The sequence below is a fragment of the Loxodonta africana genome, chromosome 13, assembly GCF_030014295.1.
Source record: "Loxodonta africana isolate mLoxAfr1 chromosome 13, mLoxAfr1.hap2, whole genome shotgun sequence".
Lineage (NCBI taxonomy): Eukaryota > Metazoa > Chordata > Mammalia > Proboscidea > Elephantidae > Loxodonta > Loxodonta africana.
In genome coordinates this window covers 24,590,696-24,604,453 of record NC_087354.1, presented here as the reverse complement: position 1 = coordinate 24,604,453, position 13,758 = coordinate 24,590,696, and positions in this window count along the sequence as shown.

The following is a 13,758-nucleotide window of genomic DNA, read 5'->3' as shown; positions in this document are numbered from 1 at the left end:
AGACACTTAGAAACAAAACTTAACCAGATCAAAGTAAAAGCCTGCACGTAACAGTAAAAAAATCAACACACAGGAGTCGTTTGTTGGAGGCAAATTAATGTCTTTTGTGTGCAAGGTATTCTAAGAAATCTTGGAGGTACAATGGGCAACAAAGACAAAATCCTGGCCTTACTCTAGTGGAGGAGATAGAAAACAAGTGAACATTAAAATTATTTCAGGAAGTGATGTATATCTCTGCGCTAGAACAAATGAAATGAGGTAGATAGTAGAGTGGGGCTGGTTTAATGGAGGGCCCAGAAAAGCGATGTTTGAGTGGGGGCCAGAGTGAAGTTAGGGAGCTGGCCAGGCAGGGACATTGCAGGAAGATAATTGAGAAGAGCTAGGATTCCATTGTTGAGAAAAGTGAGGAACTGATGGGAGGCCAGCCTGAGAGTGTGTAGGGAGAGAGGACTGGAGAAGGATGGTTGGCTTGGAAAAGTAAAACCAAAAACCCAGGCCTATTACTGTTCAGTCGATTCCGACTCACGGTCTCTCTGTGTGGTACAGAGTAGAACTCCTCTGTAAGGTCTTCTTGGCTGTAATCTTTTTACAGAAGCAGATTGCCGGGACTTTCTCCCAGTCTGCTGAGTGGGTTCAATCCACCAAACTTTAGACTTGTAGCCATAGAAATGAAAGGTATGTAAGGGCCAAATTACAAAAGGCATGGTAGGTGACCACGAGGAGTTTGTGTTTTATTTTGAGTATAAAGAGAATCTCTTAGAGGGTTTTGAGCAGAGGAGGGACGTGATCTGACTTAGGTTTTTAAAAGATCATTCTGGTTGCTCTGTGGGTGTTTAATTATGGCTAGGCAAGAGTAGATGCATTTAGACCCATTACTTCTGACTCTACAAAACCTTATATGAAATGGTCCTAGAAAAATGTTTTGTTTTGCTTTGTTGTGTTGTGTTTGTTTACTCAAGTTTAGTGCATGAGTCAGAGCCAGGGGCAGCTGCTGGAACAGCTAAAGCAAACTTGGCTGGCACTGACAGGCATTTGTCTCCATCAAGGTAGAGGGTAGTGCCCCCTGCAGCCTTTACAGGTCAAACCACATCTGAAGATGGTATACATACCTGGTATCACATTACAACACAATAGAAACCAGGCAGGATACTATACCAGAAGGGGAGAGAGTTGTAGAAATTGCATTGTATGTGGAAAAGCTCAAAGAGTACAAAATGGAGGAAAAAAAGCAAAGGGCTGATAGAAATTCTGACTTCCAGGATTGGAAGGGTGGTGCTAACGCTGAGGAGAGGAATTTCTGAGTAGTTGGATTTCACCTGAAGAATGAAAGACCTCTGTCTCTAACAGAATTATTCAAAACTGGAAAACATTGCCTCAGAATGAAATAATGTACCTATCTCTGGAAATAACCAAGCTCAGGCTAGAAAAATATTGCTAAGGTGCCCAGTACAGTGGATTTCCTTTTCCTTGAGAGGGTAGCCATCCTTAGATATGTGTGCATGTCAACATCAATATACTGAAAATATACTGATGAACCTGGGCACTGAGGTCACGTTACAGCGGTAACTAGAAGCGGCTCAGTGTTCAGCATGAAATCAAAGAGCACCACCAGGCTCTGAATCTGCCGCATTCTTTATTCATTCGTGCAGTTCTTGATTTGGCAAGTTTGCCCCCAGGGAAGCAAATATGCACATCATGGATTTTGATGTCACTCTTCATATTTGTGAGGTAATGAGTCTATTCCTTCTTCAATATTGAAATCATTTTAGAAACGAAATATAAACAAATGAACTCTCATAAACAAAATAATATTCTTTTTATGATTATAAATGTATTTCATGTTCAAGATGGAAAATACAGAAAAGTATGTGGAATAAAAATAGTTACCCAGATTCTTATCTCTAAGAGATAATCACAGCTAACATTTTGGTGTGCTTAATGCTTTTTTTTTTTTTTTTAATGCTGGTCTTTTTAGTATGTATAACCATATGCATATATATCATCAATTATCCATACTTTTTTTTATATGTATAGGCAGCTATAACTACCACTACACATACACATAGATACATATACAGATTTTAACATTGAAATTGAGTCATATCCTTTTCACAATATATAGTACATTATGAAAACTTCCCCATGCCATTAAAACATTAGAAATGTGATTTTTTTTTTAAATCACTACACCACATTCTGTGTGGATTTATCACAATTACAATAAATGTAAACATTTGCCTGTTGACTAGTGTTGCCCATATTTTACTGTAATAATCAACACAATGATGAACACCCTTGTACAAATATCTCTGTATACATCTCTGAATATTTTGTTAAGATAATTGTTTGTATGGAATCAATGGGCCAGTGCATGATATTTGTAAACATCTTGCTAGCAATGGTCAAATTGCCTACCAGAAAGATTGTAGCAGTTTACATCCTCATTATTAGTACATAGGCTGCCGACTTCCAGCACTTCACTAACCCTAAGCATACCCTTTAAAAATAAATTTTACTAGTTTAGTAGAGAAAAAATAGACATTCAATTTCATTATATATATTTTTTGCTTATTAAGTTTGAAGTTTTTCTTCATATAGTACTACATGATTTATTTTTTACTTTTGAGGGTTGTCTGTTCATGTTCTTTGTCCATTTTCCTGTTGGCATTTGCCTTTTTCTCATTAGTTTGTAAGGTCTTTCAAATTTTAAAGAAATGAGCGCTCTCTAATTGTCAAGGCAGGGTTCACAATCTCCAGAAAAAGATCACACACATCCTCTAATGGGGAATGGGAAATGCTTTACCCACAAAGATAAGACAGAGCAAGACCAGCTTCACTAGTGGGCAGTGGTTGCCCATGGCCAGCAAGCTCATCCTGCATATGGCCAGCACAGGGCACATGTTCTACATTCACCTTTCCTGTGCCATAGTATGAGAGACCCTGTTCCCGTCCCGCTGGGATAAGGAGAAGGAACTGTGAGAGAGAGAGTGACCCAATTCTCAGCCTCCTTATCAGGGAATGTTCTGAGCCTGAGGCATTTACTTAGGCAGCCTGGATGGGAAGCATAGAGGCAGATGTTCCCCCAGCAACCCACCCCCTGACTCCCATCAGAGCGCCAGAAAAAGAAACAAAGCAGTACCAAGCCCTGGTATGCCCATCACCCATTTTGGAGGTCGAGTTTCCTGCCCGTGGTTTGGGGCATAACTCTGATGGGTGTTATGCCTGAGCACCATCTGAGACAGCATTAAAGAGGGTCACTAGCGGGATTGTCCACAGTAGGTTGGTCATGCCTGCTTGGAGACAAGATCCCATCCAACCATCCCAGTCGTGGCTTAATTCAAGCCAACTGAGTAGATCAAAAGGCTGCATTTGTCCAATCTTATGTTGTCATTGATATTATTTATAACATGCCCTGATTCATTTATGTAAAAACAACGTATTTCTCCTAACATGAACAGTACACATTCCAGCAAGAGTTAATACAAAACCTCTCTTTCTCAGCACAATTGAACAAGCTAGACCAGGCTATTTTGAACTCAGTGTGATCAGATAATTTACATTGAACCACACCTGGTCATATTCTGCAAGCTGCTTGTGTCTAGAGCCACATCACACTCAGTCTCAAAACTGCCGTTCTCAGAGTCAAATTATCCAGTCCCAGGCCATCTATGTTTTTAACACAGAAAAATTTCATTCTAAAGTTGGAGCACTCCCCACAGGCAGCTTTTATACTTGAAAAAATGTTTTCTGTGAGTAGTGGTATCAACAATAGCATTTGTTCACTACATGATCTCCTCAGTATACCGGATTACACATTCAACTGGCTGACACGACGTCCAGCTTTTGACAGATCTGCTGGAACAATGTGGAGAGATGACTCGACATCTCAGTTCAGATGTTGACAGAGCCTATAGCTGGTCTGATTGGTGGCTCTAGTGAAAGCCTGTATCATTGGGGCCCACGGATGAGGGGCCTTTCCATCACTGTGAGGTAATACGGGAAGAGAGAGAGACACCATTCATAATTCTTCCCCCTCCCCTTGCCTCCCATGAGCGGAGATGTTCTTGTGCTGTGACTTGAGGTAAGGGTTGCCCACGTATAGCAACCCCCTTGTTTGTCCTAGTATTGAGGCAATGAGCTTGGTGGGGACCCCGATCTTTTGATCCTGAGTTTCTAACTGGAAGAAAAGTTGTATCCTGTACACATTTACCATAGCTCATGATGTCATTCACCTGTACTGAGGGACTGAGTTGCATCAATGTTCTTACTGGCTTTTCTCCCCATCCCCCTCTCTGTGGAGTCCCACAGGGGAGAGGTGCTTAAAAGTAGCATCGCCTCTGGTCGCAATCACAAACCACTCCCCAGAAAGTTTGTTCCAGTGGAAAAAAGAAAGAGAGCAGTTGAGTATACTGAGCTTGGAATTTCTGATCAGGTAACTGTGGTCTTCCTCCACCCCCTCCCAGCTCAGTATTGCCAACCATGTATGGCAATATCGTATTTCTTGCATAGTGTCATAATCAGAGTATAGATATCAATACAAGAACAGAGGGTATATGAAGTTTTTTAGAAACAAAAGTTTACAACATTGAAGTAGTCAATTCGTCACATTACAAAGTTTACGATGTGGCCCTCTATCATGGTGCCTTTCACCCTGGGGTATTTTTAGTCCAAATAATTCAGTTTAGTCCTTATTTCTGGGGGGACTGTCTGACACAGTTGGTTTCAAATAGTTCTTTTTGTCTATGACATCAGGGTGTCAGTTTCAAGAGTGTAGATGCTGAATGGAGATACTCGGCGTGGACAGTGCAGGAGCCAAGGCATTTTCTGTTGTTTTACTGGCTCAGTAGACTTCATGGCAGTGTAGAAATGCAGCTTTGGGAGTTCTTCAGGAGGAGGAGGAGGAGGAAAGCTCTCAGGAACATTTTTGAAAGAACAAGATCATTAGTGCTCCTCTCTTCCCCACCCCTTCCCAGGTGTTAAGATTCAGATTTATTTCCCTATTAACAGTGTGCCCGTTTAATAATCAAAGCTTTATAACATGTTTCTATTATCTTCTATTTATCCAGATCTCTTTCTGAGAATAGTTGTATATAAATGAAACACATTTTATAGATTAGACACAAATGAGAAATACCATTTCAGGGAACTGTTGCATTGAGACCCCAGACTGCTTGCTTGAGATACGTAAGTTCAGGCTGGGGTTATCCCGTTCCTTCTCATCAGCCATTTTAGCATCTCCACTGAAGTGCCCAATCGTTCCCGTGACTTGGCGGTGATATAGAGCATGAAAAGCTCATTCAAGACCCAGAGGAAGCCTCTGTATAGGATAAGAGGGCCCAATATGATTGACTTGTCAGAACACTCATGTCTGTTGGCTTGGGAATCTGTCTCGTAAGTAGGTCAGCTTTTCTATGCTGTTCAGCATTTTCTGATGACAGTGCAGTCCATGTGTGTAGGCCCAGCTGAGGATGGTGTCATGGATTGAATTGTATCCTCCCAAATATGTGTCCACTTGGTTAGGTCATGATTCCCAGTATTGTATGATCATCCACCATTTTGTCATCTGATACGATTTCCTATGTGTTGTAAATCCTATCACTATAATGTTAATGAGATGAATTAGCAGCAGTTATAATGATGAGATCTACAAGATTAGATAGTGTCTTAAGCCAATATCTTTTGAGATATAAAAGAGAGAGGTGAGCAGAGAGACAGGGAGACCTCATACTGTAGGGGGGAGGGGGAGAGCTTGCACTTGGGAGGAGGACAGGGGGTGGCGACATTCCTCAATAAGATGGTCCCTACGTAGTTAAACGTTAAGCCAAGGAAATGGTCCCTATGGGGTCCCTAACTTGGTAATTAAACAATAAGGCAAGGAAATAATCTCTACAGGGGTCCCTGACTTGGCTGTTAAACATTAACAGGGAGAGATAAGAGAAAAAGTATATAAAACCCTGAGAAAATGACTATAGGGGCTCTCAGACTCTCTCTGAGCGGCCTGCTTGATGCCCTCTGGTCAAGTGTACTTTTGCTATTAACCCTCTGCTAACTAATAAAAACCCTTGCTTGCTTGACACTCTTTGTCTCAGTGTTTGAATTCTTTCCTACACTGAAGACAAGAACTGAGGCAATTCTCTGGTAACAATACCATCAAGGAAGCAGCACCAGAAGTGGAGCATGTCCTTTTGATCTGAGGTTCCTGCACTGAGAAACTCGTAGACCAGAGGAAGATTGATGACAAGGACCTTCCTCCAGAGCTGACAGAGAACAAAAGACTTACCCTGGAGCGGATGCCCTGAATTTGGACTTGTAGCCTACTAGACTATGATAGAATAAATTTCTCTTTGTTAAAGCCATCCACATGTGGTATTTCTGTTAAGCAGCACTAGATGACTAAGACAGATGGTATCTGAATTCCCATGGATTGTCCTCTTATGGGTCCAGGAGGTGGTCCTTTGCACATCTGTTTGCTGTGGAGCAGTGGTTTGCTCATTTGTTGCTTCCCCATCTGTCATGTATTGAATTATGTCCCCCCCCAAAATGTGTGTATCAGTTTGGCTGGGCCTTGATTCCCAGTATTGGCTGGCTGTCCTGCATTTTGTGATTGTAATTTTGTGTTAAAAAGGATTAGGGTGGGATTGTAACACACCCTTACTGAGGTCCCATCCCTGATCCACTGTAAAGGGAGTTTCCTTGGGGTATGGCCTGCACCACCTTTTATTTTACAAGAGATAAAAGGGAAGGGAAGCAAGCAGAGAGTGGGGAACCTCATACCATCAAGTAAGCAGTGCTAGGAGCAGAGCATGTCCTTTGGGCTTGAAATTTAATTCTATCTTAGTCATCTAGTTCTGCTCTAACAGAAATAGCACAAGTGGATGGCCTTAACAAAGAGAAATCATTTTTTCATGGTCTAGTAGGCTAGAAGTCTGAATTCAGGGCACCAGCTCCAAAGCTTTCTCTCTCTGTCGGCTCTGGAGGAAGGACTTTGTGATGCATTAGTCTTCCCTTGGTCTGGGAGCATCTCAACACAGGAACCTCAGGTCCAAAGGACTTGCTCTGCTCCTGGCACTGCTTACTTGGTGATGTGAGGTTTCCCACTCTCTGCTTGCCTCCCTTTCCTTTCATCTCTTGTAAGATAGAAGGTGGTGCAGGCCACACACCAGGGAAACTCCCTTTACTTTGGATCAGGGGTGTGACCTTAGTAAGGGTGTTACAATCCCATCCTAATCCTCTTTACCATAAAATTACAATCACAAAAAGGAGTTCAACCACACAATATTGAGAATCATGGCTGACCCAAATTGATACACGTATTTTTCGGAGGACATAATTCAATCCATGATACCCTGTCAGCATAGGACCTTTCTGGTGACCATCTATACAAGTAACAAAAGCTTATCAGGGAGCAGAACTAATTTTTATCTGATGTCTCATCCACACAGGGACTTGCTTTATATGTCAGTCCAAGTGTTGTCAGTGGCTAGATTGAATGGCCAGGCTATTAGTTGTAGCCCATGTCAGTTTCCATGTACCCCACTAAAAATGGCCTGAACTGCAGCAATTCCCATTAGGGCTTAGAGGCAAAAGCTTACAACGGATTACATTAATATATCAGCATAATCAGTACTAACAATAGGGATTTGTAGGGGCCCCAAAGGGACTTATCCATAGTCAGACCTGGATAAGGTTCTCAATGATGGCGACTTCAGACCCAAGAGTTTTCCTTGTCTTCCCAGTAACCTCGTCTTAGTGCCAGGTATTACAGAGATCACAGTCACCTGTTCACTGGTATCTAAAGACGCCAAATTGCAATTCTTTTTATTTCCTCATTGGACTTTAATTGTAACATAGGGCTTTTGGTCCCCCCTGATGACAGAGGAACCTAGGCTTAATCCTAAGTCCTAATTATTTCTGAAAGCCAGAGGGTCTGGGCAAAGTTGGCAGAGCCCTCACTCATTTGTGGAGCTACGCCTCCACCATTTCAAGTGCAAGCACCATGGGCCCAGCCCAGTTGCCTGGTAACGCAAAGGTGGTCCTTCTCCTTTTAGTTTTCCCTTACTATTGCAGGTGCAACTATGTTGTTGCTCAATTATCTTGGCAGGGGCAGTTATTAGAGAATTCCAGAGAGGGCCTCTAAGGTCTCTTCAAGGCCGCGCAACACAAGCCATACTTTGCTTCTGCAGTCTTAGCTCTTGCTTTCTACTGGGTGTTACAGGGTGTTTTCAGCACCAGGGACCTGCTTAGCCCCACCAACTATCGCCAGTCCCATTGTTAGAGGGCATTAAGCAATGGCTAGGGGATTGTACCCCTAGACCTTGAACTTTCCAGTTTCAGTATTGAAATACACAACATGACAATGGAACTTTTCCACTGCCTTTCTCACTGTCATGCCAGGAGATAATAACAAAGATGGGTGGTTGCCATCGAGGAGGGTCTTGGTGCAGGACAAAATAGTATGACCAATCCTCATTTCAACCCTTTCACTTTCAGCAATACCATCACTCGTTCTGTGCTGAGTAAAAACAAGTCTCATTTGGGACATGCTTGCAGCCTGAACTGGGAGGAACTCCCTAAGTGGTGGTTCCAGACTCCTCTCAGGCAATCTGTGACCCCTGTGTCACTATGAGAACAGACAACATTATCTGTGACTCTTGACACACAGTAGGAGAGTTAACCAAGTCCCATTTGTCACCATCTGGCCAGAGGGAGGCCAGCATTGTCAGTTTCCCATTCCTGGCAGAGCCAGCATCATCCCAGGAAGAGTCAACTGACCAGCCCATATGTTTCCACCATGCCATCACGTCTTCTCCAGTGATCCTGCCAACTACGCCAGACTGTCGAAGCAGGGTCCACAATCTTTAGCAAAAGACCACACATACACTCTAACACACATGCCTTACTCATATAGAGAAGAGACAGAGTGAGATTAGCTTCACTAGTGGGCACTGGTCACCTACGGCCAGCAGGCTCAACCCACATATAGCTGGTACAGGGCACATGTTCTACGTTCACCCCTCTTGCGCTGTAGTAAGAGAGACCCTATTCCTTCCCCATTGGGAATGAATACAAAAGTGGAGTTGGCTAGGTGCCATATGGTTCCTGTGCATGTGTACAAGAGATAAAGAAAGTTACTATGTGCCCAGAACAGGGGGAAGTCTTCTCTGATAAACAGAAGGAACTGGGAGAGAAATCAACCCAATTCCCCGTCTTCTTATCAGTGAATGTTTTGGGCCCAAGGGCTTTACTTAGGCAGACTATACGGGAAGTATAGAGGCAGACCATTTCCCTGAAAGTAATATATATCCTTTTTTTCCTTTTAGTTTGTCATTTTTCTCCAAATTAATTTTTCATTATCATTTAGCTGCACAGAAGGTTTTAAAGAAACTATTTGGTTATTCCTATTTATCTTTTCTTTCATAATTCTTTTCCTATGACATTTATGCTTGGGAAGCTCTTTCCAACTATCAAATTAGAAAAATATGTAGCAGTATTTTATTCTAAATTTTAATAGCATTTTAAGAATTTTGCCCACTGTTTTCTAGAATATGGTGTGAGGTATGGATTTTATTTTCCCAAATAGTTAGTTGCCCATACTATTTACTGAATATTCCTTCCTGTTCAGTTCCTTTAGATACCACCAAAAGTACGATTCATACATTATTAGTATGCTTTTAAAATTTTTGTAGTTTTATAAACTACTTTTGAATGGTATTTATGCAACATTGACAAACTGTTGCAAATTATTAAATCTGGGTGATGGATTCATAGGGGTTCATCATACTATGCTCTCACCTTTTGTGTGTACTTAAAGTTATCTCTAATAAAATATTTTTGTTACGTTACAGTTATAATTACAGAAGTCTAAACCCTCATATTCAAACTTCCATCTCATCATTCAATTAAATACTCAGCCATTTATCACTGAATCCTAACCTAAACATCATCTCTGCCACTTCCTTGGCTCAGGCTGCCCTTAAGCCTTCCATAGACTTCTTGCAATCCTCCTGCCAGTGCCTCATGCCATGCCCTTTTTTCTGCATTGGCTGCAGGCAAAACCTAAACACCCCAGCAAGGTCCACAAGATGCTTCCTGTGGACCCCTGTGTCCTTTCTGCTCTCCTTTCTAGCCAAACCCTGCCATGCATCCGAACATCCATCCTAAGCATGCTAACGGCCCTCCCCTGAACTCGCCCTGCCTCATTTCATCTTGGTTCATTTGCTCCCATCTCTCTCTGCCCAGAATGCATCTGCTGTCTTTGTCCACATGGAAAACTTGGGTACTCCGTGTTGTGATTATTGTCTATGCGGTTAGTCTTACAGAAAGCTGAAGGTCATGTTTATTTGTATAACCTCAGAGCCTAGCAAAGGGTCATGAAATGGTTGATATGTAAATAAAACTAAAAGGAAAATCTGCCTCCTAAACTCATATGAAACATATACTCCAAATTGGAATTTAATTGTGGCAGTACTTCTGTCTCTCATTCCCTAAGTATGGTTGTTCCTCAAGGTTCTGTCTTAACAAGATGCAGATTTACCATGAAACTAATGGAGTTTAAGCCTTGTCTTAGTCATTTAGTGCTGCTATAACAGAAATATCACAAATGAAAGGCTTTAACAAAGAGAAATCTATTTTCTCACGGTCTAGTAGGCTGGAAGTCCAAACTCAGGGCATCAGCTCCAGGGGAAGGCTTTCTGTCTCTGTAGACTCTAGAGGAAGGTCCTTGTCCTCAATCTTCCCCTGGTCTAGGAGCTTCTCCGGGCAGGAACCCCAGGTCTAAAAGACGAGCGCTGCTCTTGGTGCTTCTTTCTTGGTGGCATGAGGTCCCCACTCTCTGCTAGCTTTCCATTTCTTTTATCTCTTGAGAAATAAGAGGTGGTGCAGGCCACACACCAGGGAAACTCCCTTTACATTGGATCAGAAATGTGACCTGGTAAAGTTGTTACAATCCCACCCTAATCCTTTTTAAGATAAAATTACGATTCCACCCTAATCCTCTCTAACATAAAATTACAATCACAAAATAGAGGAAAACCACACAATATGGGGAATCATGGCCCAGCAAAATTTATACATACATTTTTGGGGGGACATAATTCAGCCCATGACAAACCTCAATGCCCCTCATTGCATAGACCCCTTCCCAGAACCTGGAAGGGGCCCTGGCTATGTGTTCCCATAGTGACATGGTAGTATGATATTCACAAAGGTACATGTTTCCTCCCTTTCCCTTCCTTTCTTGTCATATGGGGTGGCGTGAGCATGGGCACTTTGGGGATTCAACCAAGGGGCAGATGAGTTAGGAATGCAGTTAATTTGAATCTAATTGGATATTTTTTACACAGTTTTTAGTCATTTGTGTGTATAATTAAGTTATTGTTAGCTGTCTTGGTGTAGGGAAGGCTACCACTTCCACCTGCTCTGCTGCCTTATCTGATCTCATGACACAAAGGTGCTGGGTCAGAAGTCTACAATGATGCAATTGTGTCCCATACCATAAATATTTGCATACCAGAGATAACATATGGTTTGTCATTTCCAAAGCTGAAAGGTAGTCTGTGGAAAACTGTCTAATCATCAGATGTATATACTTGTAAAATGAAGATTCAGTTCTCATTACGCCTAATCAAAACGAATTCTTTCTTGTTGGGAATATACTTAACACACAATGTATACAATTATATTATTTAAAAAATTTTTGAGAATTGAGTAAAAGAGATTTTCTCAGAATTCATATATTTTTAGGAATACCTGCACTAGTGAGGACCTCTGTAGGTCCCAGGCTTTGAGCTTGACATTACCAAGAAAAAAACACAAGTAATGAAGTTGAAGGAAATGTTCTAAACTATCAATAACTGAACCAACATTGATCAACTGTGGTACAAGACTGAATGATCTTTCTATTGCATCAATAGAAAATGATATGAAACAATTGTTGTCCCCATGAAGAGGTGATCTAAGAGTGTGTAGCTAAAAATATAAGAACAAAAGGCAAAAGGTATTATAATGGTGTGTCAAAGTTCATCATAAAAATATCATGCTATTTTCTGTATAGATTTATCAACTCTTCAAAAATGTATAACTTGTTTTAATTTTAAGTAAATATTCACGTTTGTACTTAGTTTTGTATTTGCATCTATCCTTTTTCTTCAAGATGCTTCCTCTAATTTTAAATACTCCAGACCTGACAAACCCAATGTAATAGATTGAATTGTGTCTCCCCAAACTATGTGTCAACTTGGTTATGCCATGATTTCCAGTATTGTGTAGTTGTCCTCCATTTCGTGACTATAATTTTATGTTAAAGAGGATTACGGTGGGATGTAACACCCTTGCTCAGGTCACAAACCTAATCCAGTTTCCCTGGGGTATGGCCTGCACCACCTTTTATCTTACAAGAGGTAAAAGGAAAGGGAAGCAAGCAGAGAGTTGGGGACCTCATACTACCAAGAAAGCAGTGCTGAGAGTAGAGTGCATCCTTTGGACCTGAGGTTCCTGCTCAGAGAAGCTCCTAGTCTAGGGGAAGATTGATGACAGGGACCTTCCTCCAGAGTCAATGGAGAGAGAAGGCCTTCCCCTGGAGCTGACGCCCTGAATTTGGACTTCTAGCCTACTAGACTGTGAGAGAATAAATTTCTCTTTGTTAAAGCCATCCACTTGTGGTACTTCTGTTATAGGAGCACTAGGTGGCTAAGAAACCCAGAATCCACCCTAGTCCCCTTCTTCCACCCCCGCCACTTGCCAATTTCCTCCGCAATTTGGTCCTTTCTCACCTTCCTAATGATTCTGAGACCCATTTTTCTTTTCCAGACCTTCAGTTTTAAACTTTTGTGTGGGTTGGTTATAGCTTCCTGGCCATCATCTCTCTGCTCACCCCTCACTTAGCTGGACATGACAGCCTCCTGGTTTCTCAATTTACCTCTTTTATATCCCTGCTCTCTTCTCACTCCTCCACTTCTTTTACCACATACGTCACATCCAATTTATCACATTCTTCCCAATGTTTCTTCCATTTGACACATCCTTACCTCTGAACTTCAATTTTTATTGTTCCATATGTGGAAGCCACTTAACTTAGATCCCTGCCTTCTCTCTTCCTGTATATATTTCATTTTATTGGATTTTACATTGTTTGCACAACTGGTACCCCACACTGTTGGAATCCAGAAAAAAAAAAATCTATTTCCCCCTTTCCATGTAAATATAATCCATGGTGCTAATTCTTCCCCACGCCTTGGATAAACTCTCAGATGCATAGCTTGTCCTCATATTGTTAGATAATAAAAAAAATCCTCTACTCACTTCTTGTCACAGTTTCAGCTCAGTAATTAATACACAGATGACTATAAAACTTTAATCTTCATACACAGCTAAATGTTTCCCTCTCTTCCAATTTATTCCCATTGTAGACTGTTCACCTACATTAGAAAGGGATTGTGGTCTACATGTCTTTCTACCTGCCCTGAGCTACTACATCATCTCCCAAACTCACCAAGCTGCCCTCATTTAAGTGTGAAAGAGAGAGCGGAGATAAGGGGCAGGAAATAATTACTTGACTAGTACTTTCCAGAACTGGCAGGTGTTTAAAACTACCTCATGATTTCCGATGTTCTTCAGAGAATGCCCATGAATGGTGGTCTCTCATGTGTAATTCCTTGATGTATTCTCTGGTTCCTAGGCATCAGAGAATGAATGATCCTTTCCAGGGCCCCTGGACATCCAGAGCTTTCAGTAATTTACCCTCAGTTGATGTCGGCTCAC